This window comes from Dendroctonus ponderosae, unplaced genomic scaffold (genome assembly GCF_020466585.1).
Source record: "Dendroctonus ponderosae isolate FM_Combo_2020 unplaced genomic scaffold, Dpon_F_20191213v2 Dpon_F_20191213_1, whole genome shotgun sequence".
Taxonomy (NCBI): Eukaryota; Metazoa; Arthropoda; class Insecta; order Coleoptera; family Curculionidae; genus Dendroctonus; species Dendroctonus ponderosae.
Genome location: NW_026017110.1, coordinates 51,833,062 through 51,859,150, shown reverse-complemented (window position 1 = coordinate 51,859,150; position 26,089 = coordinate 51,833,062). Strand labels below are relative to the sequence as shown.

The following is a 26,089-nucleotide window of genomic DNA, read 5'->3' as shown; positions in this document are numbered from 1 at the left end:
TACTTAATATATTTTGTTTCCTCGATGGGTTTAAATAAACAATCTGACAGAGCTGTCAAATAGGCGGCAATTTTAAAAGCAAATAGCAGAACTTGAGCTTTTGGGGTGCCCGACCCTTAAAATCGTAACAATGTAAATATAACAATGGAGTCACCGAAAGTGCGCCATATGGCCCAACAGGACCACAGGGTGTCTCACTATGGTGGTCTGGGTCTTCATTTTAAAGCTGGTTCATATCAGACTACTCTGTCCAGGGTGATTTAGTTCTTGTCTGGAGTGATCTGCAGATATGGTATTTCCTTCCCAGGGGCTACATATTGTTCACGTTCATTAGTGTCACTCACTTGGAACAGTTGGTGCTTTAATACGGTTCAGAAGAGAAAAATAGTGATGATGGTAAGACCATCAACTAGTCATTGGGTTTCACCACACTAATTATCCACATATTAAGCAGGTGCCAAAAACATATTATTTTTAATGGTTAAGTAACTTACCCCAAATTACTCTTCAATTAATGAGTTTTTCATTAACGAAAGTCTTGATTAAAATCTGTTTTAACCGAGGGATTTTTAGTAAAACGAAAAATTCATTTACCGAGAAATGCTTAATTGCGTTTTAGTTCACTTAAGACCAATAAAATCCGAAGCGAGAAATTAAAATATCGCTCGACAATCATTTAGAAAGATTAAAAGGACAAAAGGTTTTATCTAACATTGTGTCAAGAGGTCTGGATCAAGCACGCTTTCTGCAAGGAATTATTTAAAGATAATATATGCTAGGTCGAAAAATAGATTGCATCATTGTCTCTTATGAAATTTTCGGTGTTCTAAGCAGATACTTCAAAAGAGACTAGTTCGTTATTGAATTCTCAATGGTTGACGGTCCAATTGAGCAGGGCATGTATGATATGAGTACGGTAAGTTAAAAGAGATTAACGATCAGCTGTATTTAAATGGACGATACTTTAATATTGTGAAATGACATAAATTACCCCAAACCTTATTATTCAGCGGACTTGCTTTCAGAGTGAATAAGATATAAACCAGAACTGCCATTTCGAATCATGCATCATTAATTATGTTGATACACGCCGGTCGGTCTTGTGCGCTTTAAAGGCATATTTTTAGGCATATTGGAATCATTCCTTTGTGATGAATAATATTTGCAACAAATTGAAAGTCATGCATTGTGCTTTATTCAAAATGACAATCTTGGAACAGTTCACGTATTAACTTTCCATACCATTAATAAAAATTCAATGTGTTGTTTTCAGTTGCAGACTATTTTTGCCATTAATTAATGCTAAACTTGCAATTAATTACAATTGCATTTTTTTAAATTTTCATGACGATCTATTTGGGTGCTGTCAGTTTATATACATATAGAAATAATATGAAATAACATAAAATCATCATTGTTTTAGGAATGGTAATTTGTCAAATTGTTCTAACGTCACGTTAATTTTGCAATGGTGAAGTTCATATTATATAAATCGAAGAAAAACATTGAAAGTAGAGTCTCTGTAATATTCTTGCGATCTATAAAAAGAACCAATTAACTACTTCTAAAGATTTTCGTTCGTAATGGATGTAAATGTTACAATAACATATATTAGTTACCCGAGTATGAATGGGAATGCTAATTTGAAAAATTGTAGTGCTCTTAACATATTGCTAGCTTTAACCCTCACTAACTGGCTGAAATTATTAAGCGAAAAATGCACACCAGGGAATGTAGAGTAGACACATGCCTGTGAGCTTCTTTTTAAGCTAACTAGGCATATGGAGCAACCTAATAGGTGGCTTTTAAAAAATTTAATTAAGAATCCTGGTTGCCGGTTGGATAGAAGCTGCGAACCGTTTTAATTGACAAAATGTTTTTAAATGCTCTAGGATAATGCAATTAACTCGGAGAGCGGCAAATTTTCACTTGTCCTTTGACAGGCATTTTGCCATAGTGGAAAATATTTCCGCCTTCTCTCGGGTTACTTAAATTTAATTTAAAGAAGGTCCCGGATATTGGTTTAAATTTCGCTATGAATGTTCAAGTAATTTTTCTTGCAAAATGTGCTAAACTTTTTTTAATGCAAATTTAATAAGGTACCTCTTGTATTAGTTAAGTGTCATCAAACGCAGTTTGCAGCTTCAAATTAATTAGAAACTTGCTTTGAATATTTTAATATTTGCATCACATTTTTAATTAACACGTTTTATAGTTTTGCGTTGCAAAATATTATTATTATTGGGTTGTAAACGTGATGACGGACAGGGAGAATCCAATATATATAGCAGAAACTTTGACTGTGTTGCAAGAAAAAAAAATCGTTAGTTAGACTGTGCATCAAATGAACACAATATTCGAAAGCGAAGACGTAAATAGCTGACTAAAAAGATCGAATTCGGAGTGAGAAAGCAGGTAAGGACCGATGTTCAGGCAGATTCCATTAATCGGTATACAGTTGTTATGATAAAAAATGCGGAATAATCAACGACTACTAATATAAAATCATATTAGCAGTCGTTGGGAGCAATCTAAAAGAAAAAGTTGCTTTAACGCTTAATTAATGTCCATATCTGCGGACGTCTAAAAAAGTAACACTTTTAAGCCTGAACTTAATTTTTGATGGATTATGAAGAAACCTACATAATCCATCAAAAATGTGCAAATAAGACGATTAAAAATATTTTTAGCATTGGCTAAAACATATTAAGACATACTTATTAGAACATAAAATACTTTGTTTTATATACAAAGAAACAGTGTTTCGACTAAATGTCGATTACTGAAAGGATTAAAATATTGCTGTGTTTCTCACCTTGTTTAATAATAATCAGTTTTATTAAAATTTAACCAACCTTCATAGAAATAAATCAACTGAAGATTGCTCTGTGTAGATGAACTGGAATAAATGGCACCAACTTTTATTCTTTGTAAAGTTGCCTTTTTTCTTTGAAACTGTGTGATTTGATGAAGGAAATCGACTGAAAAAGTGTGCATACATAATTAGGAGATGCTGACGTTGGCATGAAAGAAAAACGGATGTAAATTCATTCGTTCTGAATACTGAATGGAAATATATGAAAAAGTGACTGTTGCAATAATTGCCAAAACACTTTGCTGGAGGCAGCGAAAAATGATATTTCGCTTGGTAAATGAATAATTCAAGTCAGATCAAGGTTATTAATGTTTGCCCATTAAAATTTTAAGAGATGTATGTTTTTTTTTCAAGTGTTAAGCCACCGTGTCAAAGCAGTTTTTAGCATGTTCAATAAAAACGTTCCGGTGTCGTGCTTTAATAGAAACTTTACCTGAAAGTGAAAAGTCTCTTTGCATTTAATTTTCCGCCTACGGAAAAATGTTTAGAAACACACAAACTCCTATTTATTTAACTAGGTCGAGGTATGAAACTGCGTGGTGTTAATGTACAGTTTTTAATTAGAATTTCTCATTTATAGTAAATCTTTTGATTTGGATTATTTTTAACATTTATGATAAATGTGTTAGCAGCAACACTAAAATGCCAGTTAATGTACTTCACGTAAAGTACTCAGCAAAAGGTAAGGTTTTAGACAAATATTTGTTCAGTATTGAAAGGATTGCGGAACTCCAGGTCAATTAGGGGAGCACTTTGCGGTTAGATTAAATAAATCACCCTTTCTGAAATCGACGAAAACGAAATTATATAAATATTAATGTTAGCTTTAACCCCAACAGTATCGCAGTTCAGAATTATATTTCAATCTTCTTTCCCCTCACTTCCTAATCTGGCTTAATGACTTTTGGTCTCTATTCAGAAACGACTGCCTTGAGCTTCGAGGAACTTCTCCGTTTTATGGAAAGTAGTTTTTAAGTACAAGGTTAAAATTAAATACCGGAAGTTTGTTCTGAATGTGGAATATTATCGGACTCAAAAATCGAATCTACTCAAATATAATACTTACTTAATAGAATATTATTTAGACAAGAAACTTAATTGGATTCTATTAGCTTCCTATTTAGAAACTCTTCAATGTAAGGAATGTAAGGAATTATAGTATGAACTGTCAATAAAATCAAATTCTAAAATAATGAGAAGAGAGCCATTTAGAACTCATTGGGCAAATGGCTCTTTCTATTTAGATATCGAATATTAATTACTACGCACGCTAATTAACCAATAATGGCGCACTGGCTGTCAATTTCAGCTCAATATACGAGTAATTACCTCGAATTCATTAATTAATTAGAAGTAAATGCAAATTGGTCTGGTTAATATCCACCCTTCGAAAATCATAACGCACCTTATTATTTTTATGTTGTATGGCTTTAATTCGTAAAATGATAAGTGGTAATTCGTGATCCAGTATGGGGTAAAAGAAATGAGTAATTAAATCAGCTTTCAGAACATATAAACCTCTGATGTGGGTACAGAGCACCGCAAAAAATATACGTCGTCTCATACATTTTCATTTTATGGCTAAAATGGGTCTTAAACGTCTGTTCAGATAGATTGCTTCTATCTGCTTATTTTCAGTTCTACTTTTTTCGTCCATTGTTAAATTGAGTTGTTATGTTAAGTTAATTTTCCAAATCAGGAGTGTGTAAATCGTGCTGAGTGGGCAAGAGTGATGTTGAGTCCAAATAATTTGAAACAGATCAAAATTACGAACATTCAGGCAGGGAATTTTAATTGCTAAATATCGGAAGGATTGATTCAGATGTTGGATTCAAATTTTCTAGTCATCTTTAGGTGTGAAAGTATTGATAAAATATCAGTACTGCAACAAATTACATTAGTTTAAATGTTTAACGAAGCAGATGGCATTAGCAGCATCCTTAGTATGAATTTACAACATTATCAAAACGAAGGGGAATTATTTATTGGAATATATTTAGTACCTCAATACACAAAGTATTATTATCGTCTTCTCTCCATAGAATTGAACCGTACATAATGATGTTCCAATAAGTTTACTAAAATCTCAAATGATAGATAAATCTCTAAAATGGTCTGCGTTACTCCTATAAATATCAGAAAGTCGGTCGGTTGGTAAAATCGACAAAGCGGTGAATTGTGAGCTCTGAAAATAATTGTCCACATTAGAAATCCACAATTCCAAGCAAAGGTCTCTCCCCTTGCTAATTCATTGCAGCGAAATAACGAGGGGCACGATCTCAAATGTATAAAACCAATTAAATTTAAAAATAAATAATAGCCCCTTTTCAGAAACGAAATAATTCTCCATAAATGCTCTTTTAAATTTAGGATATTTGCGGTAGAGCGGCAAAACATTTCTTTAAAATTTAATTATTATTTCGCTCCGGTCTTGTATCCTTCCGTTTTTTCTTACTAATTAAATTTCAAATTACTTTCCACCGGCACTACCTTTAGTTTGGACCTCAGTCCTCAGTTGTTTGATAAAATGTTTCTGTACTGAGAAATAGGAGCAAAGGGAGTGTGCCTAATTCTCTTCAGTCAGTTAGCAATTTTCGGTGTAAGTAAGAATGATGCTTTATCTTTAATTGTCGATCATCAATAAAAATCGAAACTTTTTAACTTATACACTTTAAAACACTTATTTCAAATTTAAAATTTTAAGTGACCTTATAAATCATGTTGGAAACCATTATATGAAACTGTTTGACAACGGGTTTCTTCGGATACAACTTCTGCATTAAATTCGTCTAAAAATAGTTTACAAAGAAATCCATTAAAATCAATAGGGTATTGTAAGTTAAGTATGCTTCTATAGATAGCCAAGTTCTGATTTTGCGTAAACTGGAGCCGAGCCAAAGAGGAATTTATAGTTTGAAAACAACACGACTAAATCCAGCTTTGCACCACTGAATTATTGGAGTGTATAATGCAACAAAACCCCACTGCGACAATGTCTGAATGTTATTCAACTACTACCGCAATTAAATATATTTGTTTTTATATATGTAAATTTTAACATTTGTTTCTGATTTCAGGTAAGCAATGCTGGTGAATCTTGAAAAAACGATTTTAGAAGCAGGCAAATATGTAAGTTTATTGAAGCAAATTTATATATGTGATTCACCAATTGCCTCCAAAAACCAAATATTCTTATCGTTTTAAAGCGTTAACTCGTCAGAGGTGAGGAGAATTTTCCACATGATGGCTCTTTGAATATGTTGAAAATTCTGGATAATTCCCTCAGTTGCGCGTTTTCGACGCCGGCCTGAAACCTAATGAAGCAAAAGCTATGCAATCCTTCATGACGATGCCATCGCACCGTTCTTGTCTGCATTAAATGGGGGAACTCCTACATAGCCGTATCCAGGATTTGCCATCCAAAAAAAACACGACTAAATGAGGGTCTTCCATCCCCAATTTTTGATTTATGAATATTGGCCCCCTTTTATTTGAAGATTTTGCGAAAGTGCTTGTTTAAGAGGGTTATTGCTTTGACAACTGATATATGTCTATTAAAACGTTCAGTGTTTATAAAATTATGTTTTGGAGCTCGAACCAACCAACCTACCAAATAAAACCAAATTTTTATATTCAGTGCTCTTTTAAATAACGGCTTATTTTATTGAAACTGTTCTCCTTCATCGCGTCTCGAATATATCAATATACGGTTATAATGATATAAAAATTGTTTTTCTAAAAGATCCCGGCGAGTTTTGATGATCTGATGAGGTAAATGTATGTTGGACATGTAACCTATGTCCAGTGCGAATACTGCGTCGAACTGGTACTTCAAATTTAGATTTTGATTATATGAAACGCGGAGGGGCCTTACAGGGGCGACAATAAAGGGCCTTGATATTTCATACAATAATTTACAATGTGATCTCCCCTGAGTACATCACTGGATGAAAGCAAGCATGACAAGAAAATGTCTACTCTGAAATTTGAGCAAACATTATATCCGGCACCGCTATGCCAAATCTATAGAGGGGTGGGTGCTCCCCCTTTAACACTTCACACCTTTGACAAAAAAAACATACAAGTACAAATTTGCAGGGCTGGAAACATAAGCTTTTATTATGCGTCATGCGTCACACTTAACATATTTCGAGGACCTGAAGAGCTATAAAGTGGTTTTTGAAAACTGCCTTTTGCAGAACTGCCGAGATTTCAATATTGAACAACCGTTACAACAGATCTTTACTATTGAGAAATATAACAATGTATGCCAATATGAACTGGGAAATGTTTACAAGGAAAGCTCTAAAAATTACATCTTCCTTATGTAAAATTCTCCGAAATTATGTACATATTAATAATTGATATTAATGTTCATTAGACGAAGTTTAAAGAATCCGCTGCAATATTTTCAATTTTCGCGCAAACCACTTACTGTGTACCCTTTCAATATAAAAATGCGAAACTTATGCATTCAGGCTGTAGCTTTAGGCCACAAAGCCTAATTACGTTGGCCCATTTGCTTTCTACTTTATCACCTGAATATTCTGGGCTTATGACCCAAATGCATTTTCATTGGATCTCTGCGTATTTCAAGAACTTCCTTAAAGAAGAACATGCTGGGTAATAAAACAGACATCAAACATTCACAAATCATGTTTATTGATTAGTGCTCTCAATGTATGGCGTAACCGCCAGCAAAATGCAAAGAAATGATTAATATCCATGGCTTCGATCAGAGATTATTGACAGCTGAGTTCGTGATCATATTTTAGTTGTTTGAGTCAAGAGACAATCTAACGTGATAACACTGCAACTGACAATTGAAATAGAGAGCCAACCTACTTAGTTGTTCAGTTCGTAGTTTGTTTCGTGTCAATACCGATATCTCAATAACTACGAATTCAGCTGAGCTTCACATTAATATGTACAGGGTGGGCCAAATTGGACACTTTTAAATGGAAACTCTCATTTCTATACTAGATAGATAAAAACGGATGTCGGTGTCTGATCCTCGATTTTTATGGAAAAATTATATATTAATTTATAAAGTAATGAAAAATTATCATTTAAATTAAAATGAAATTATAAAATTACATATTAAAACTCAGAAATATTATATATTATATAATATTTCTGAGTTTCATTGCACTTATCGGAATTAATCCGAAATAAAATGAGAATTATGAAAATTGAGATATGATAGTTTGCTTCATACAAACTGGGGAGAGTGCAGAGGCGCAAGCAACTTGTACCAGGATGAGATTGCAATATAATCTAAAAAATTATGGTGAATTTGAGATGAAAAGACAAAAAAGATATATATCAAATAGGGATAGAGAGTTAACGTTAAGGTAAAGGTATAACATTATTAAGAACTGTTGAAAACGCGAAATTTAACTGTATCAACAGGTCTGCCAAGATCTATTGTTGGGCGAACTTTGGAAAACGATAATTTTCGACCGTTTAGGAGAAGAAAAGTTTATCATCCCAGACCTGAAGATTTTGAACGCCGAATGAAAGTTTGCCGCTGGTTCCTAGAAAACTGAAGCCAAGTGCGCAATTTTTCGTTGAATTGTATTTGGATAGACAAAGCTCCAGGTATTTCTAACCGTTACAACTTCTACACGTAAGCGAAACATAATCCTCATTCAGTTGTGGAACAGAGAAATCAAGGGTGATTTGAGGTTAATGTGTAGGCAGGTGTTTTTAGAGATGAAATTATCGGTTTGTTCGTTTTTGATGACACTCTAACACCATAAAAGTGTTTAGATATTTTAAAGCAACTCGTAGAACCCTTTGTTGATGACCTGCCGTTCACGGAACGGAAGAACATATTTTCCAGCAAGACCGGGCACCACTTAGGTCTGGGTAACACTGTGTTGAGTTGTGCTTTTGAGGTATTGCCGCTTTCTGAGAATGGCGAAATTTACGTTATCGGTCACTAAGTGAAAAAGTGCTTTGACAATGTTCCCGAAGAATGTTGAACAAAATCACAAGAAAAGAGTTAGAGAGCCTTTTCAAAAGTGCACATTTCTGGAAAGGACTCTGTATGTCGGAAACTGTTGGATATATTGATATTCATCATTAATTTTGTCATAAAAACCGAGATTCAGACACCGATATCAGTTTTTCTCTATCTTGTATAAGAATGGGGGTTTCCATTTAAGTGTCCTGTACAGGGTTATTCAGATTATACGACACGAAAGATTGCGGATATATATTAGACAATAATTTGAAAATTAGGCTGAACTCATGGCGGTCCTCCATTGATCCATAAAATGATCTTCTATAAAAAAAACTAGATACATAAAGCAGAATCCAAGTATATCAAGTTATAATAAAACCATGTAGCCATCTAGTTAGAAACACATGCAAGTGAAAATTACTATTTACGGCATTGTGTTAGAGACTGCGAGCTTTTGACAGGCAGGCAAATCGGGATTTTTAAATTAAAATATATTTCCCAACCGTAGTATATAAAGTATCATATTAAATGCAAAAATTGAAAAGCATGTTTTTGAAATATCATGATGGAAAAGGCGTGCTGCAGGTGGAAAAGGACCAGTCGTTAAATCTATTTTCCTCCCAAGTTTGAACTGCATGTTGCCTGTGTAAAGTGAGAAAATAAATGGCTGCCATTGCCAAATTATTTATATGGTGGCTGGATTTTATAAAAGTCATAGACTTTAAATTTATGTGACACCTGTTTCCCTTGTTTTTTTTCCGAAGATTTATTAATCGCATAATTCATTAACCTTCCAAGGATATATTGTGTAATTGTCGATCGATTTGTTTTGTTCAAATTGATAGCGGTTAATCTTTAGAACGTATCCACCTTTTATTGTACCAACAGTTCTTCTCGTAACTGTGGAAAATAAGCCGCTGCTAATTTGGGAAAAAAACACTTTTTTAAGGTCATTTATCTCTTACCGGACCAATACCATTTGTTTGTTTTAGGAACGAATGTCTTCAAATACAGTCTCAACGATTTGTTGAAACGAGCAGTTAATTTCTTTTTGGAATAGTTTCTCACTGGTGTGGAAACTAATTAAGTAATTACATAACGTTACATTTATATTGATAATTTTGGCAAATGCTTTCGAAAAAAAAAATATTTGGGATTATTTTGTTGTTTTTGTTCTGCTAGAATTCCGAAAAGGTTGAGAGCTGAATCAGTTGGCGATGCGAAGCTTTAATCATTTTTCTAAATAATGACCGTCCTGCTCTAAGGGGATTTAGAATTTAATCACCTCCAGTGAAAAATACATTAGAGGGTTGAAAATGGTCAAAAATATAATATATATATAGTAAAATATACTATATCTTTTTTTAGTAAAATGTACTAGTTTTTTTGTCCACGTCATTGTATGATCAATATTTGGCATAAAAATTATAGTTAAATAATTACTGTTTAAACTTGTTTACAATTGACCAGTTAAATAAGATGTTAGACGAAATGTCCATTTTCTGATGAACAGTTTCTAAGCGCCTGGCTTCGTCTTTGTCATTATGCAGAGTAAGCTTGGAGACATCGCAAACAGCCCTGTTTGAACTTGACGCTTTATATACTATCTTATGTTTATAGGCTTGAGCAGTCTCACAGCTGTATGCAATAACTCCTTCCATAAGAGTTTTATTGTGCATTTCTAGAAGTCAATAGCAAGGATGATAAGGTTTACCCGGATGTCTCACTTCAAGTGTTTTGTCTCCATTTGAAACAGAAGTATTCGGGTTCGTTCAAGTTGGATTGAGTGAAATTCAATATGCTATGTTTCATCTATTCCAAGTAGATGCACGTTGGTAGAATATAAACTAAATTGCGAATGAGAATTTAAATGCGAGACAATGTGAATCAAAATGACAGTAAGTAAATACATGAGAATATAGCGCAAGTAAAATATATGACAATCGGGAAGGTTAGGTGGCTCTTTTGCATCATTTCTTAAGTTTTCGAATTTCTACAAATTACAATCAAATAAATGGGGGTGGTCTGGTCAGGTGCAAAAATCAACGCCGGAAAAGGTCAAAATGTCGACAAAGTAGTAAAACCTGGTTAATTCATTTTACTATTAAATTATATTAAAACAATTAAAACAACCACTCGAACTCAGGCTCTTAACCTTGTATTTGTAAGTCAAATTGTCGTTAATTTATTGAATTCTCGTCTGAAAGCCATCGATTTTATATATTACTTTTCCATAAATGCGTTAGTAAATGTTATCTATTTAGCGGTTGTCGTTGGTCAGAAACGATTTGTCCGAAATATTTGCTGTGTATTTTTGGTATGGGAAATACTACGAAAATAAAAATCCCCCGCCATATTCCAGTCTCATGTTTTAAACGTAAAATGTGCCATGTTAAAAGCCTAGCAATTCGCAATCAGGTTCAAAAATAATAAGCGAAACTTGAAATGAGAAATGCGAAAAGAGATACATTAGCCTCGACGTATTTTATTGTGTTATGGCTGGGTTTTTAACTTTGCAGGAAGTAGAAGTTGTCAGGTAATATAAGTTCGCGAGTTTTGTAGTTGCAGCAGTTTCGCGGCATTCATTAGTAAGAAACAAACAGTGACTTACTTCATATATTCTGAGAGATTTATTATATTGTATGTGGTCCTTGTATGAGATTCTGGAGACGTTTTAGTTCCGGCAATGAGCAGAAAGTTCTGAGAGCTTGAGCTCACTGCAAATATTGTTTAGACTTCTAGTTTATTGGGTCGAAATGGTTATAAAAATATTGTAGAAGACGTGAAACGTACATTTGTTTCACAAATAATGCCTGCAGCAATTCTAAATATACTCACATATGTACGTGGTGCTTCCTGCACACACAGTAAACGTCGACGCTTTATTACACTTTATACCTACTCATTCACACAGTATGTTTCACACTTCCTAACATAAAAATCCAACAACAGAAATCAATAAAACTGATTACCTAAAAGGGCATAAATTCAGAAAGGTGAGGGCGAGCTATGTTACCTTATAACACCGACTACTCTAGCTCCTGACTTTTATTAATTTCTAGTTATCACATTCTGATAGAGATCAAACGTTTCACAGTGATATATTAAGGGCTCTGCTGTTCACTCTTTTAGTGTCAAGCTCCGTTGATATATGAACGTTCAGATAGGGTGCAGTTATCGGAAAACTTGCCTGAACAGAATTGAACACTTATTATGGGAATTTGCTATCGAAAAATTGTTGATTTAGTGGTTAGATTTCAGATGTTTTTTCGTAACAAACGTACTATTTCGCATACGCATGTTCAGGAGAAATATTACCAGTGGGAGTCTTAAATCTGTTCCACAAAGCCTCACTAGTCACGTATAGCTAAAATGCGTAATTCTTTCCATGGAAAGTTCACTCATTTTTCGATGATGACACTTAACATATGGAATAAGTTCTGGTAAAAATCGGGTTTAACCGAAGTGATCGTCATTATAATTCTCTAGCTATTAGGTTAATGGCAATATTAACTAACCGTACATTTTTAAACATTTGCATATATGTATTGTTACATTGAAAGTCCCGCGTGTTGCATCGAATTTACAATGCTTTCCGAACTACTACAGCGTATACATTTGAATAAATTAAAGCTTAATGTTCCATACTTTGTTACTAATTGTTCCAAAATATAATAACCCGCTGAAGTTATTTCTAAAGCATGAAAATAGTGGAATAAAACAGCGCGAATTAAATTTACTTGCTCTTACCCTAGATGTTATCCAGCGATTTTCTACATTCTCAGTCACTCAGAAAACTCAATATGAATAGGATGAGGAAAAAAAGAAAGAAATTAGGTCGAAATACACTTCCACAAGATGTACATACAACTACTTTGATTTTTTCCTTGCTTGTTAAATTAGGATCTAAATTTATGATGTGATTTTATTTCAACTCTATTATTAAATCAATTTTTGCAAGTTATAAATCTTATCATTACTGCTAATAGGATCGTAAAATTTGCTGATTATGCAAATGACAACTATTGTTAGCGGATAAGTAGAAAGTGGAAACAATTGAATCGTTACGCCTTTGAATTTCAATGCGTCAAAGTAAATTGATTCGAAGTGTGAACTCACCAAAGCGTTCCAAATTCAGTATTTGGCATCCCTCTTCGCTGAATTCCACTCACCGGAAAAAAGTGGGAAGAAACACAATTCTCAATTGTCCTAATGAAAAATAAGGAACAGTTGCGAATAACGTTACTTTCAAATTGTGGTTGAATTATTTAATAGCTTATAATATCTGGGTCAACATATTAAATGAAACACCTTCTTAAAATCTCCTATCAGAACCTGGAGTTGTTTGGGCTTTTATCGAAAAAACTTTAGTCATTTACCGCAACCGGACAACAAAAAGATTTTAGGAGTTCATTCTTATTTTGTGGATAAAAAATCACCCCGTTCCTGGCAAGTAGAAAGATGCTTAAAGATGCTTTTATCGTTATAAGGGAAAGCAAATTGCTACGGCCGCTTCTTGTAATCCAGAGAATAAATTACATCAACTTATCTGTTATAGAGAATTTTCATTTGAATTTGTGCTCTTAGCAGGTATTGCATTAAATATCTGTAAGCTAGTGTCTTACGAAATCGAATTCTAATTTAACAACTCTTTATATTGTTAATGTCTTTATGTTAAATGTTTGTCTTCTTTCCAACAGAAAACCACATTCAATGAAATCTTCAACGAAGCTTGTTTTTCTTACATGCGTTAATTTAATCTTGCAGTTAACAAAGTTTTTGCCAACCGCTCCGAAATTGAGTCGTAAAATCTAGTAAAACGTTGAATCTGGGAACCAAAACACACTCATGAATACATCTGGAAATCTGACGAGATCAGAAAAAGTTCCCTCGATTAGTAATAAACATCTCCAAAGTATATAAAACTTGATGTGTCTTAAAATTCCCCAATCCTTTCCCTAAAATTAGTTTTTGCAACAGTATCGTAAAATGAATACTGGGGAGTTTCTCCTAGTAAGCTATAAATTCTGGCAGTTTCGCAAAGTTCCTTAAAAGTCCACGAGGTCGTTTGATGTATCGACTGCTTTCGAAAAGGAAAGGACGGATTTGGTAATAAACCTTTATTTTGCGGAATATTTAATAAAAATATTACTTGCACTGTTGACCGAATATTGATATTTTTTATTGAAATATGTCAAATAAATCTTAATGAAGAGAAAATTCATTATGCCTCTGAATGCAAATCTTTACAAGAAAATAAAAATTTGTCTAATATTATCTCTCAATGGGAGCTCTATTTAGACAGAAAATTTTGTTACAAGATAGTACGAATATATAAAAGCATAAAACTCAATATTCGCTCAAAATTAGGAACTTTTTATTACAGTTTTCAGAAGCGTTATTTGCTTTGCCTAAACGAGGATTAAATTGGAAATTGGAAATGCCAGAATCCGGAGTGATTGAAATATACATGTTCGTACACTCTGTAGTCGTCAGTTTCGCTTTAAATTTAGCTTAACGTGGAGGATGAATTCGAGTAGCCGAGATCTCGTCGTCTTCTAGGGCCTTCTTGACCATGAAATTTCTCAAGTCAAGGATCTCTGAACTGAGTTCTCAAACAGGCCCTTTTCTTAACAATACAAATTGTCTACTGATTTTTATTGAAGTCCTGTACAGGTTAAAAAGCGAAATGAAATAAGCGTTTTCTCCATGCAATTGTGATAATTTGATTGAATAGGTTTTGAACTTTGATTGCATATCGATGCCAAACGATCTCCGGATATTTTTTTCATATTGACCATTATCTTTGACTTTATATTGCATTATTTTGTGCGGTTCTAAACAAGGGAGAAAACCTTGTAGAAGTGCAAGAGAAAACAAAGTGTGGTGGTTAAAATTAATTATTTTTAAATTGATAAAATCCAAAATTGTTTGGAGCATAATATGAACGATGTAAGTGCAGGATTCAGACAATAATCAGAGCTGAAAATAGGCAGAGGTAAATTAAACCCGCTCATTGTGAGAATAATCCAGTTCTTAAAATTCATATTTTCATTATTCCTAAAGCGACAAATCGGCAAGTTCAGACTGGCACGATTTCTTACCCTTAGCTAAGGATTAACCTCAATTTTATTTTAAATCGCGGTCCAGACGTGGTGAATACGAAATGACTAAAGCGGAAGCTTATTGGTAATTATACAATATTACCAAAAAAAGTTGCAGTTGATGGTGGTTTTTTAACTTTTTGAGTTGTTGAAAACAAATCTCAAATAGTCAAAAGGTTTGAGTTAGGTATACATTTTCTTATGGTTCTACTTATCGTCACATTTATACACCCTTGTCGGCAAATGCACAGCTTTATCGATAGCAATTCCAGGATAATTTGTTATCATAACAAACACCTTTGGGCGGTAAAAGTTTGGGTTAACTGATGAAAATGTTCGTTTTCGTCGCATTTGAAGTTAAATTAGTGAGAATTATTGATGACAAATGCCACGTGGGGTGAAACAAATTGAGAAACACAAATTGGCGGTGTAACAGCAGATTCCATTACAAATTTATACGTTGGTATCAGTAAGCTTTGACATTAATTAATTAATAACGACACAATAAAATTGGTAGCAAGCTAAATTTGATCTGTTCCAGAGGCCGGATACTATTACAAACTTTACCAGGACTCACTTGTTTTTGTGTATTCAGGCAATTAATAATAAATGAGCTGGCGTGTCACGTCGTTAGAACGTTAAACTTATTAAATATAGAAGCAAACGATACCATCACTTTGTAAGTGATATATTTAAGCGAAAATACATCAATTAAGAGGCACCGCTTATGTAGAAATCTGATTAGCAATTTAACACATGCCAATATCAAGAATTAATCCCTAACCAGGTTGGGAAGTTACATCGGCATTGGATTTAGTTTTCAAGTTAAATTAATCACTGTTTTAATTGAAATCATTGTTCAGCACATTATAAACATTTCTGATTAATAGTGTATTGGTGAACAGGGAAGTATACCTGTAATTTAGTTCCTGATATGTTACAATCCAGAACACGCGAGACTTTAAATTAAATTAATTGAAGCAAAAAAGTCATAGCGTTAGGGAACAAAACAAATTAATAGTTCGTTACACTTACACGAATAAAATATATGAGTCTCTTGGCTTGGGTAGAATCAGATTAAACAATACTTCATTTAAAGTTACTGCCAACATTACGGAGTTGACATAAACTTACAGCTGGATATTCAATAGAGGTACGATATTTCCACGTACGACGCTAGGAAAATGTATTTAATTTGTATGCATTTATTTTGAAATATTGCATTTAGTTCTTTAGATTGTTTACTGCAATTGCTTGCATGTTACGAGTAACATTGTTATGTACATACATTTCTCTGAGGAGTTACAGCAAGCAAAAGAGAAAATATTGTATAATACTTGCCTCCCGATGTTTGTCGAATTACTAAATAGCACCCGCCACTTTAATCTATTAAAAAACATTCTCTAAATCATATTGCTTAATGTAATAAAGATGGACATTACCACTCAGTGAATTTTCCAGAGTTAGCGCAGTGATGCCGAATTGGCTTGGTGCGCCAATCCAACGCACCGGCACACCAACTCACCGGTGCAGTTGCGTTGCAGTCGCCCATTTGGTAAAATGTTTCTCCTGAAAAATGTGGTGACCTTTTTATGTTGGGTCTTAAATTCCTGCCTCGGGTCTTGTGAAGCTTTGGGTTAAATGCTGAGCGTAATTAAAAGTGCGTCACAGTGAGACCCGATGAGTTATAACGAAAAATACTCTACAAGTTTAGAGTTGTGCGTTCAGTAAAGAAGCCGTCAAGTTAAATGCCGTCAAAATTTCGAACTTCACTCATCATCATAAGAAAATTGAGCTTAGGATTTGAAAACACTATTGCGGGACACGCTCTTACGCAACTGCACACTATTCTTGAAAAAATTTCAACTTCCAAAATAAAGCCGGTAGAAACTTCAAAGATTGACATTATGTAGGAGACGTTTTTCTAAAATTATATTTTGGCGTAAACTTGCACTCAAATGTCTGATTCAAATTGTGCGTTTCTTGTGACAAATCTACCAAAATTTGCTCATGCGATATAACTGAATCGCGCTATCAATTCTCTATCCATTAATATAAAAACGAACTACGTGGCTCAAATGGCTCTTGAAGAACGTCAAAAAAGGTGGCCTCATGTTTCAGTCAATAACGCAATACAAAAACAGGCCAAAACCAAAACTCTTGACTTGTTAAAAAAAAACATTTAACTGGAACCCATATTTGTATATCTGAAACGGTCCTTTCGAGACAAGATTCAGATGAGCTTGATGTAAAAATACAAAACCGTCCAAAATATTCCCAAAGTTCAAAATTTTGTTGTGAAGGAAATTTCCAATCCAAATGTCCATATCTGAAGCGGTGCTTTAGCGAAAAGCTTCAGATGAACTTCATGTAAAAAATAAAAAGCCGCCCAAAATACTCCCAAAGTTTAAAAATTAACTGCGAATGAACCAATAGCTCAATCGATACCAAATCCACCCTTTGAGTGAGTTGATGAATATGGGACTAAAAGTTCTACATGTACCTGGAAACCGGGGACAAAGTAATGCTAAGCTTACCGAAAGCTGCGTAGCGCCACCTGAAAAGAAAGTAGAAAATGTGCTTTATATAGCAGGAAATCTGTCCAAAGCCAAACATATTTGAAATCAGCAAAGCAAAGAGAGATAAATATAAAAAATCCATAAAACGTCAGTTGCTTGTCGCAAAACTAAACTCCGTTCGAGTTAAGTTTTGTTTAGTTAGCTTCTTACCAGCTTTTTGCAATCTGGAGCCCCAACCTCCATTTTCTACCAATTAATCTTCAAGAAGTTCACTACACTTTACACGTACACTTTACACACACACGTTACAAACTACCGCACTTGCCATAAGGGCTACAAATTTTCTATATTTCCCGTCTTAGAATGAGGTCATCGACCAATTTCGTTCACTGTCGGTACCAAACTGAACATTCATACACTTTTTCAAGAAAAAAAGACACCGAACTGTAGAATAAACTTGATGATTTAATTATTTAATTGTTCGCCCTTTCGATGATTCATGCAGTTGGCAGTTCGATTTCAGTTTGTTTATTTTTGGCATTTTTGTAGAAAGTGCATGTTCGCATAGCGATATTTCCAACGGCAAATTTCACGTTCCAACTTAACTAAAGTCAACAACAATTAACGGAAAACGCTCCAAGCGGCGATCTTTTACTAATTTAATTTTAAATTTAGAGCCATTTACATTTGTCTGAATTTCACTCAGCTGCATTAATGCACAACGTCTAAACTAAAATTAATTATGTTTTTTGCCTAAAAATATAAGAAATCACGTAAAAACGAAACAGTCGCTCAATTTCCGAGAGATGAGAGAAAATAGAAACTATCGAAATTTGAACTCATTAAAAATCTCCATTAAAAGTTCTGATTTCAAGAAGTATTCTGCCACAAGCGCACTTCGAGGTGCGGCGCAGTGAGGCGCGATGAGTATAACTCATCAACTCACATAGCGGCATCAACTTAAAAGCGCAACTCAACACAGTATTACCCAGGCAAGCCAATAATATAATGAATATTTACTAAACTGTCACTAATATAATATTGAGGTGTTTGAGTCTGTAAGTATTAAATGAGTATTGTGTTATATGAGCTCCTAAAGTTAGAATCAGCTAATGATTAAAGAGAACAAATTAGTTTCCCTTTCATTATGAAATACTGGCTCCGACTAGTAATGGGGTTTACAAGTAGCCCCTGGCAGAACCTCATTTTTCAGCTTAGGTAACCCAGGTTAAATCGATCAATTTGTGCCTATTTCGGTCTTCCCGTCTCAAACGTTGGATAAAGCAAACACTTTTTTGCCCTTGATGACTAACGAATCGTCTAGGGTTATATAAAGACCAGTAAATAGTTTCTGCTTTTTCTCCCGTATTTCAGTTTATTCAGCTTGTATCTAGACGATAATATGTGTCTCTTCAAAGTTAACTTAGCTTGAAATCTAAGGAAGTAAAAAATAACTTGAAAATATGAGAGCTTTTTTAAAGCAAATTTGGTTTTGACACCAAAATAAAAATTGGAAGAATTCAAAGAAATTAGCGTGTGAGCCGCTTGCTCTTGACTGCTAAGTGAACAAAAATTAAAAACTGTAGGTATATAAAATCTCATAACAACTTATGAGATTAAAATTGAATTCCCGGTTAGAACAAATGGATGAAATCCCGATCCGTAAATTATGGGTAAACTGTTTCAAACCCTAAATTCGAATTATTTTATGGCAGGGTATCTGGTGGTGACAGAGAAAAGATTGAAAAACAATGATTGAACATGGTGATTCACAAACTTCTGGACACACAGCAGGGACGTGTAGAGGACCTTAAAATAAGTCGAGTTGCGATAAAAGTTTTTTTCTCAGGCCCATAGTTATCGAGATACAGGGTGTTAAAGTTAAAAAAATATTGGTATTTTCTCTTTAACTAAGTTTTACTTTACAGTTTATGAGATATTTTGCTCAAATTCATAATAATATTACAAAAATTCATAAATTGGACAACAATTTCAAAAATTTGTTCGCTCGATAAGTAGCGCACCACAAAGGTATTTTGTATGGGGTAAAAAGGGGATTTGGTATTAGAAAAAACACCCTGTAGATTTTCGCAACCAATTAGCTTAACTGCGTGTAAAGAGTCTAAACAGCAGCCTACGTTCAAAATTGGAGCAAACTATGTCATAAACTGTAGGAGTTAAAGCGAAAATATCAATATTTTTTCAAAACTAAATCTCTGTAAATCCTCTACACGCCCTGTGTGCATAAGTGTGCCCATGAGGTTGTGAAGCACCTTTGATATGCTTTTTATAACTACGGCTTTCAGCTTTATCGAATACTTCAATAGTCAAATTTGAGACCTCTACAGAATGACGCTCACACTGAAATGAGATATGTGAGTTAGAGCAATGCCCAAAAATAATATTCGTCCATGTTTGAAATAAACTGAATACTTATATTGAATGTTACAGGCGGGCTTTTTAAATGTTTTCCCTGATGGAAACTAGAGGCGATTTTATCCATATGCTAGTGCCGTTTGGTGTGACGTTACAGCACTTTGAAACCATTATCATTCATAAACTGTAGTAGCCATGAATATGACATGTTGCAAACTCATCGTTCGGTGCATTTAGGCAGTATAATTTGTGAAAAGTCAGTGTTATGATCTAGTCTTTTTCTGTTTCAATCGTTGTATGATTTTTATTCTGAAAGATGCTTTGAATTTTTTACTATTGTGATTTATGCACAATTACCTAATAAACTCTAATCATGGATTATCCTTTTAATTAATAATTGGGCTAATTAATCGTTATTATTAATGACTAGTTTATACCAGAATGGTTTATAACCTATTCAAGACAAAGCCATACCTATACCTAATTAGCTTGATGTTGGTGAATGTCTGCACCAGAGCAAATAGCTTTATAATTTAAATCTAATAAATTGTACCACAAATATATTTTTTTCATTTACCTATTCACGTCTAATTGATCGCATCTTTTTATGCGAATTTATGATAACAACAATAAAACAATAAAAACATAACGTCATTTATCATAGCCCTCATGTAACACGCTAACTACCGAAAAACTGCGGCGTCAAGCAGGAAAATTAGTCCTGACGGCATAATTAATATAATGTTTTAATTAAATGCGGTATTACCCCATTTGCCACTAAATCTAATTAAAGTAAAAGTAAAAAATCAACTGCGAAATGAAGTTAAATTCATTTATCGGATGGTCGTTCTTGTCAGGTTGTTTACCAACACACATGCACTGCTGATGGTAAAAATCAGCCACTAAGCGGATTAAAAGACCCCCAAGTGTATTGAGTCTGCCGTATTGGCTGAAAAATAACTGTATTCATAAATAGATTTTGTTCTATTCTATTTATATCCCTTTAACTCAGCTAGTAAATTTTATATGCAACATATAAACATATATCATATTAACCCACAATAAATTTTTAAGGGAATTATTGAGAAGTTTTCCTAAATCGTTCTATTTAAATAGAACATGTTTGCTAAACTTAATGATACCAGAACAAGATTAAACTCTCAACTCCTCAAAATGTAATCCGGGGTCAGAACCCAATCTGAAAATCCGAAATTTGGAAGCAACAAACAGTTGGAACTTCCGTTTATTGGCGAAGCAATATAAGACCTTATTGCAAATAGCTACTAGCAGGAAATAACTGACCTGATAAAGACTTTAACCGTGGGGTGTTACGTTCCTATGCCTTTGAGATATCCTGCAGCTAATTCAGTTGCTTCTTTAGACAATTTAAGTTACATAGTTTTGGGAAGTTTTATTAAACCTCTAATATTAGTTTACATTTCTCTGTAGGAAAGCCAAATCAGGTTTCGAACATTAATTCTGTTTAATACTTTTTAATGCTCTATTTGAGTGAACACAATTGATTTAAACTTGAAAAAATCTCTATAAGCAGCAAATTTAATTTAGTGTATATGTGTTTTACTTTGTATCGTATAATCGCAATCAGATGAACAATCCGATCGCGTCAAGTAACCCATAGATACCTGAACAAAATAGAAGCATTTACGAGGATTTATGATTCGAACCTACTAGTCAGCAAAATCTGCTGGCTTCACTAAACGATTCCGATTCAGTAATAGCGTCATAGAAAATATCATAACTCAATTTAATAGGCTCATATTGTATTCGTAAGATCTTTGCTTCTTCTGTCGATTATACGTAGTAAAAACAGATTACTTAGCACGGAGCCCTCAAAGTGAAAAACCGCTGCATCCACTTACAAGATCGGAGATTAGACGTCATGAGCATACTGATCGTGCAGAAAACAGGGACAAACTATAATAGGACGGTCTTAAATAGCTCGCTTGGTGGAAACTCAGGACCCCTTGATTGAAATTCACCGAGAAAACTTATTTAGGGCTTTAAAACTAAACAGTTTTACATGTGATTTGGCATTAAGACACATAACACGAGCAAAAAGCTGATTGCAAAGCTCTCAGTTGGAGTTACGAATTCCGACATGCAAAATAAATCCAGATTGAGATATTTTCCTTCTGACAAAAAAAACCCTTATGCTGGAATTTTCTGAGCTTGCCTCGAGTTAATTGTGGCATGGCAATAGAAACGAAGGTGTGAAGAAACTACTTTAAATGTATTTTTAATAGTGTAAAAACCACAATTGAGTAAATCAGAATTAAGTAACGAGTGAATAACTGAAAAATATAAACATAATCATAATATTTAATCTGCGTAATGAAAATAATATTTCCAGCGCAAGGCAAGTACTTAATAATAAGAACATATTATATATAGACGGGCTGAATGAATACAAATGACACATAAAATGAAGTCCGTGTTCTTCATGCAGCAATTATTGGAACAATTTTAGTGAAAATAGAGATAAAAAATGTCCAAAATTTAAATATTTACATACATGTAATCCAAATATAAGGCCGGTTGTGGTAAATATATTCTATTCAAAACGAAAGCAATTACTGTTTCATTATTTATATTCAGTCCTCAATAAATTTCGAAATTCACAAATTTGGTTGTAAATAAACATTCTGTCTTCGAAAATAAATGCCTTTACCCTAACTACCGCTACTGACATATTTATAGTACCAACCTCGTAGTGTCAAATGGGCTAAGTAAAATTTAAATTGTGTGAAATGCCTGGAAAGGAAGCATTTGATTAATGCATCCTATAAATAACCGAGCATTGTTTTTTCCTCTTAACCAGGTTATACATGCATCTAATTTAACAACATGGTTCTTTTGACAAATATATGAGGATAAAGCAAAACGAATCCATAGAATGCGGCGTAACATTCTTCTCTTACGACAAGCCGACATTTTCGATAACAAAATCTTACCTGAAGTAATTTTTAAGGTAATTACGGTATCCATTTGTAAAATTTATGTTGGCTGAAAAATCCATTATACAGTAGCAGATCACATGAAAATACTGCCAAGGAAAGTTCAAGAGCCCTGCACGTAGGTGTTACCGCATCCTATGCAGCTTAAAAGCAGGAAATTATGGTAATTTCACATAAGAAAGACTAATCACATTAATACGATACAGCAGTAAAGTGCGGCGCTATTTGAATAGCTTAACTGCCAAATAAATATCACTTAGGATTGGGAAGAATCATTTAATAATAGGATAATGGATAATAGCATTAAGGATCTTAAAATATCTGAGTTCACTCAATAAGGCAATAGAAGGCTTTAAAGTATAAATTTTTAACCCCTGTCCAGCTACTGAATATACTACAGCTGGAACTATGTTTTTTTCCTTAAGTCAATTTTATAGTTCAAGCTAAAATTGAATATGTATTTTTTAAGTCTTGACGTTAATTTATAGAATAAACAATTTGTTCCTTTAACCAAATATTAATCAAAATATTTAAATCAAAAGTTAATTGTTCTTTGAAAGTGTCAATCCATTTGTCAGAGTTCCTAATCTGTGGCTATGCCGTAAGACGAAAATAAATGTTCTTCTTTTCAAAGTTCCCTCATCTTACGGAAAACTTAATTTAGGGATTTACTTCCATTTAGTGTTAAGTCTCAACAAATGGGTATTTGTGTTGATCTAATATATCACGCTAAATGATCTAATAACTTCTTCACACCTTAGGAGGTATATTGCCTCTACGGCAAATGAAAATAAATTCGTGGAACTTCAGGGCGCTTTTGTCAATATTACTGGTGCTTTCGAGCACTGGTTTTGCTGGATTCAGAAATTGGCTTGCAAGTAGCAACTTCTTTTAGGATTAGTTACATAGCCAAGAAAATATAAAGGTGCTAAATAAAAGCATTTTAGGTTTTTTTTTAAATTACATATTCCTTCACTTGGATCATTTATGGATCATGTATTCTGTTAAGAAGTTGGCGCATTTCAAAAGAGTTCCCAGAGGTTTTAAATTCAATCTTTTGTAAAGCGTCAACAGATTTTTAGATTCTAAACATCATTTTAAAAGCAGGATTTAATTAATAAATTGAGAAATCCGTTTCTATTGTTAATTCTGAAACACCCTCTTCAACATTACCATAAATAACCCTTGGTTTCATCCCCCTAAATGAATGATGTCTTCTAGAAATAAAGACACCTGCGTACGAAATTGTGCTTCCAATCTGCATAAATATTCTTGCTCCTATGGAAATCTTGAGCCCACCTAAAAAGAGGGAACGTGTTCCAACTTCCGCTGTGTAATATCCACGCCTTACTTTTCCATTAATTAATTCTGTCGGTGGACTAAGTAGATTCTTAATGTTGTACTTTACGAGAATACCCTAAAGTTTTCTCATAGCGTTAGAGCATGGACATGTATTTGGTAAACATTACGTGCAGGAATAAAATGTCTGATGCTGCTGAGTATTTTTATGAATCACATATACTTAAATGATTATTTTTCCAATAGGGTAAAGTAAAGCTGCTGATGTTGTTCAAACATTTAGTAAATCTTATTTAGTTTTACTTAATTTCTAAAATAATTTTTGAAAAACTGACGCAATGTATAAAGGTCTGCTATTCATAATTTATTTTACATTATGTTCATTGATCCCGTTTTCTAACAGCAAAATCAGCATTAGATTTAAATTAATGTTAAATGTTAATAACACCGTTATTGTGTGCTGGTTAAATAAGATTAAGGGTATATTCATGAAAAGACCCACATTTTTCAAATGCGCAAATTTCAATGTCGTTTTGATTCTTCGCTGCTAACTTTTGCTGATTATTTGAAACTACTCTGAATTTTTTTTCACTGACCGTTGCTGCTCTTTGATGCTAATCGATATTAGATTCTGAAGTGTATTTATATTACATAAAAAATATTAAAACATATATTTAAGTATTACTCATTTCATCATGAGATTAGGAATGAAAAATAACAGATGATTTATTAAAGGAACATTATGTATACCGCAATAAAAAAAACACGTTTAGAGAAGCCCTTATTTCGCAAATAAAAATGAATTGACGTACTTTCGGTGGCGTCTATTTAGATAGCTTAAAAGGTCGAAGCAGTTTAAAAGCAGCAAGGTTCATAAAGTTGGTGATGAAGCAAAAGTATTCATAATGGTCGAAATGTGTTAAACGTTATGACTGACACGGCAAACAATGCAAACAAGCCGAATACATAGGAAACGTAATATTTATCTACATTAATACATGGTTTTTATGTCCATCTTATTACACTATAAATCTGTTCTATGTCATAAATTTAAATATAAATCATGTCAGGGAATATGGTTTTATTTCGTACCAAGTTAACGTGGTTTTATTTTTATGCAGCACGTGCTGATCTTTGTGTAAGATTAACCAGAGAGTAATGCATTAACATCGTTAACGGAACTTCTATAATTGTAAAAATAGCAAATCACAGTAATGCGTATTTCCTGTTTTCTATACCGATTTGCTAAGTTTTTTTTTCAAAAAAACATTGAATTAACTGATTTTTTTACAGTTAAATACAGAATATAACAAAATTACTATGTGCAAAGCTCAATTTCTTCCAGAATAAAATATCAGTTTTTTATTTCATATATCAGGAGATTATTTCTGTTCCGTTCAGAATCATTTTTCATCAAATGTAACCGAAGTCACGTTTGAACTGCTACGAACTATTGTCCACGTTTCCTGCTAACTTTATTTTCTATTTATTTTCCAACTTCAGGACACTTCCAAAGATATTATTTAGGAAATTTGTGGTACACGCATTCGTGGAATGCGAAATTGAAGGGTCGAAATACACAGGTATAAAACATATTTAAATGTGTGCCTCTGGAAATACTGCCTGTCCATATTTTTATATCACACACAAACAAATTGGGATCCTCAAATCCACTTTTGGTTGTCATTTTCTTAAACTGATTCTACGAGTATTGTATTTTACGCTCTGAAAACAAAAGCGAATCCTGAAATTTTAACTCTTTGAGCTGTTTACCTAGCGATTTGTTTTGGCCAACCGTGAATTAATTTAGTAGCATTTGACCCAATGAATGGATAAATTTACCCTAAATTGCACTGGACCAACCATAAATTTATTCGTTAGGAGCTCTTGAATCACTGGGATTCAATTTGTCGGACTGAATTAATATGGATTGTACTAAAAGACATATATAAATGTAAATTCTAATGAAGAAC

General features: G+C 33.5%; 1 protein-coding gene and 1 long non-coding RNA gene across 2 annotated transcripts in view; both read left to right on the top strand.

Annotated features, from left to right (window-relative positions):
* LOC109537193 (PDZ domain-containing protein 4) overlaps window positions 1-26,089 on the top strand; it is a 110,359-nt gene that overhangs the window by 59,475 nt on the left and 24,795 nt on the right. The gene's annotated exons all lie outside the window — the stretch shown is intronic.
* On the top strand, window positions 5,957-6,511 carry LOC125505752. Its single transcript, XR_007282374.1, has 2 exons — window positions 5,957-6,097; window positions 6,162-6,511. It is a non-coding gene; the product is annotated as an uncharacterized LOC125505752 (long non-coding RNA).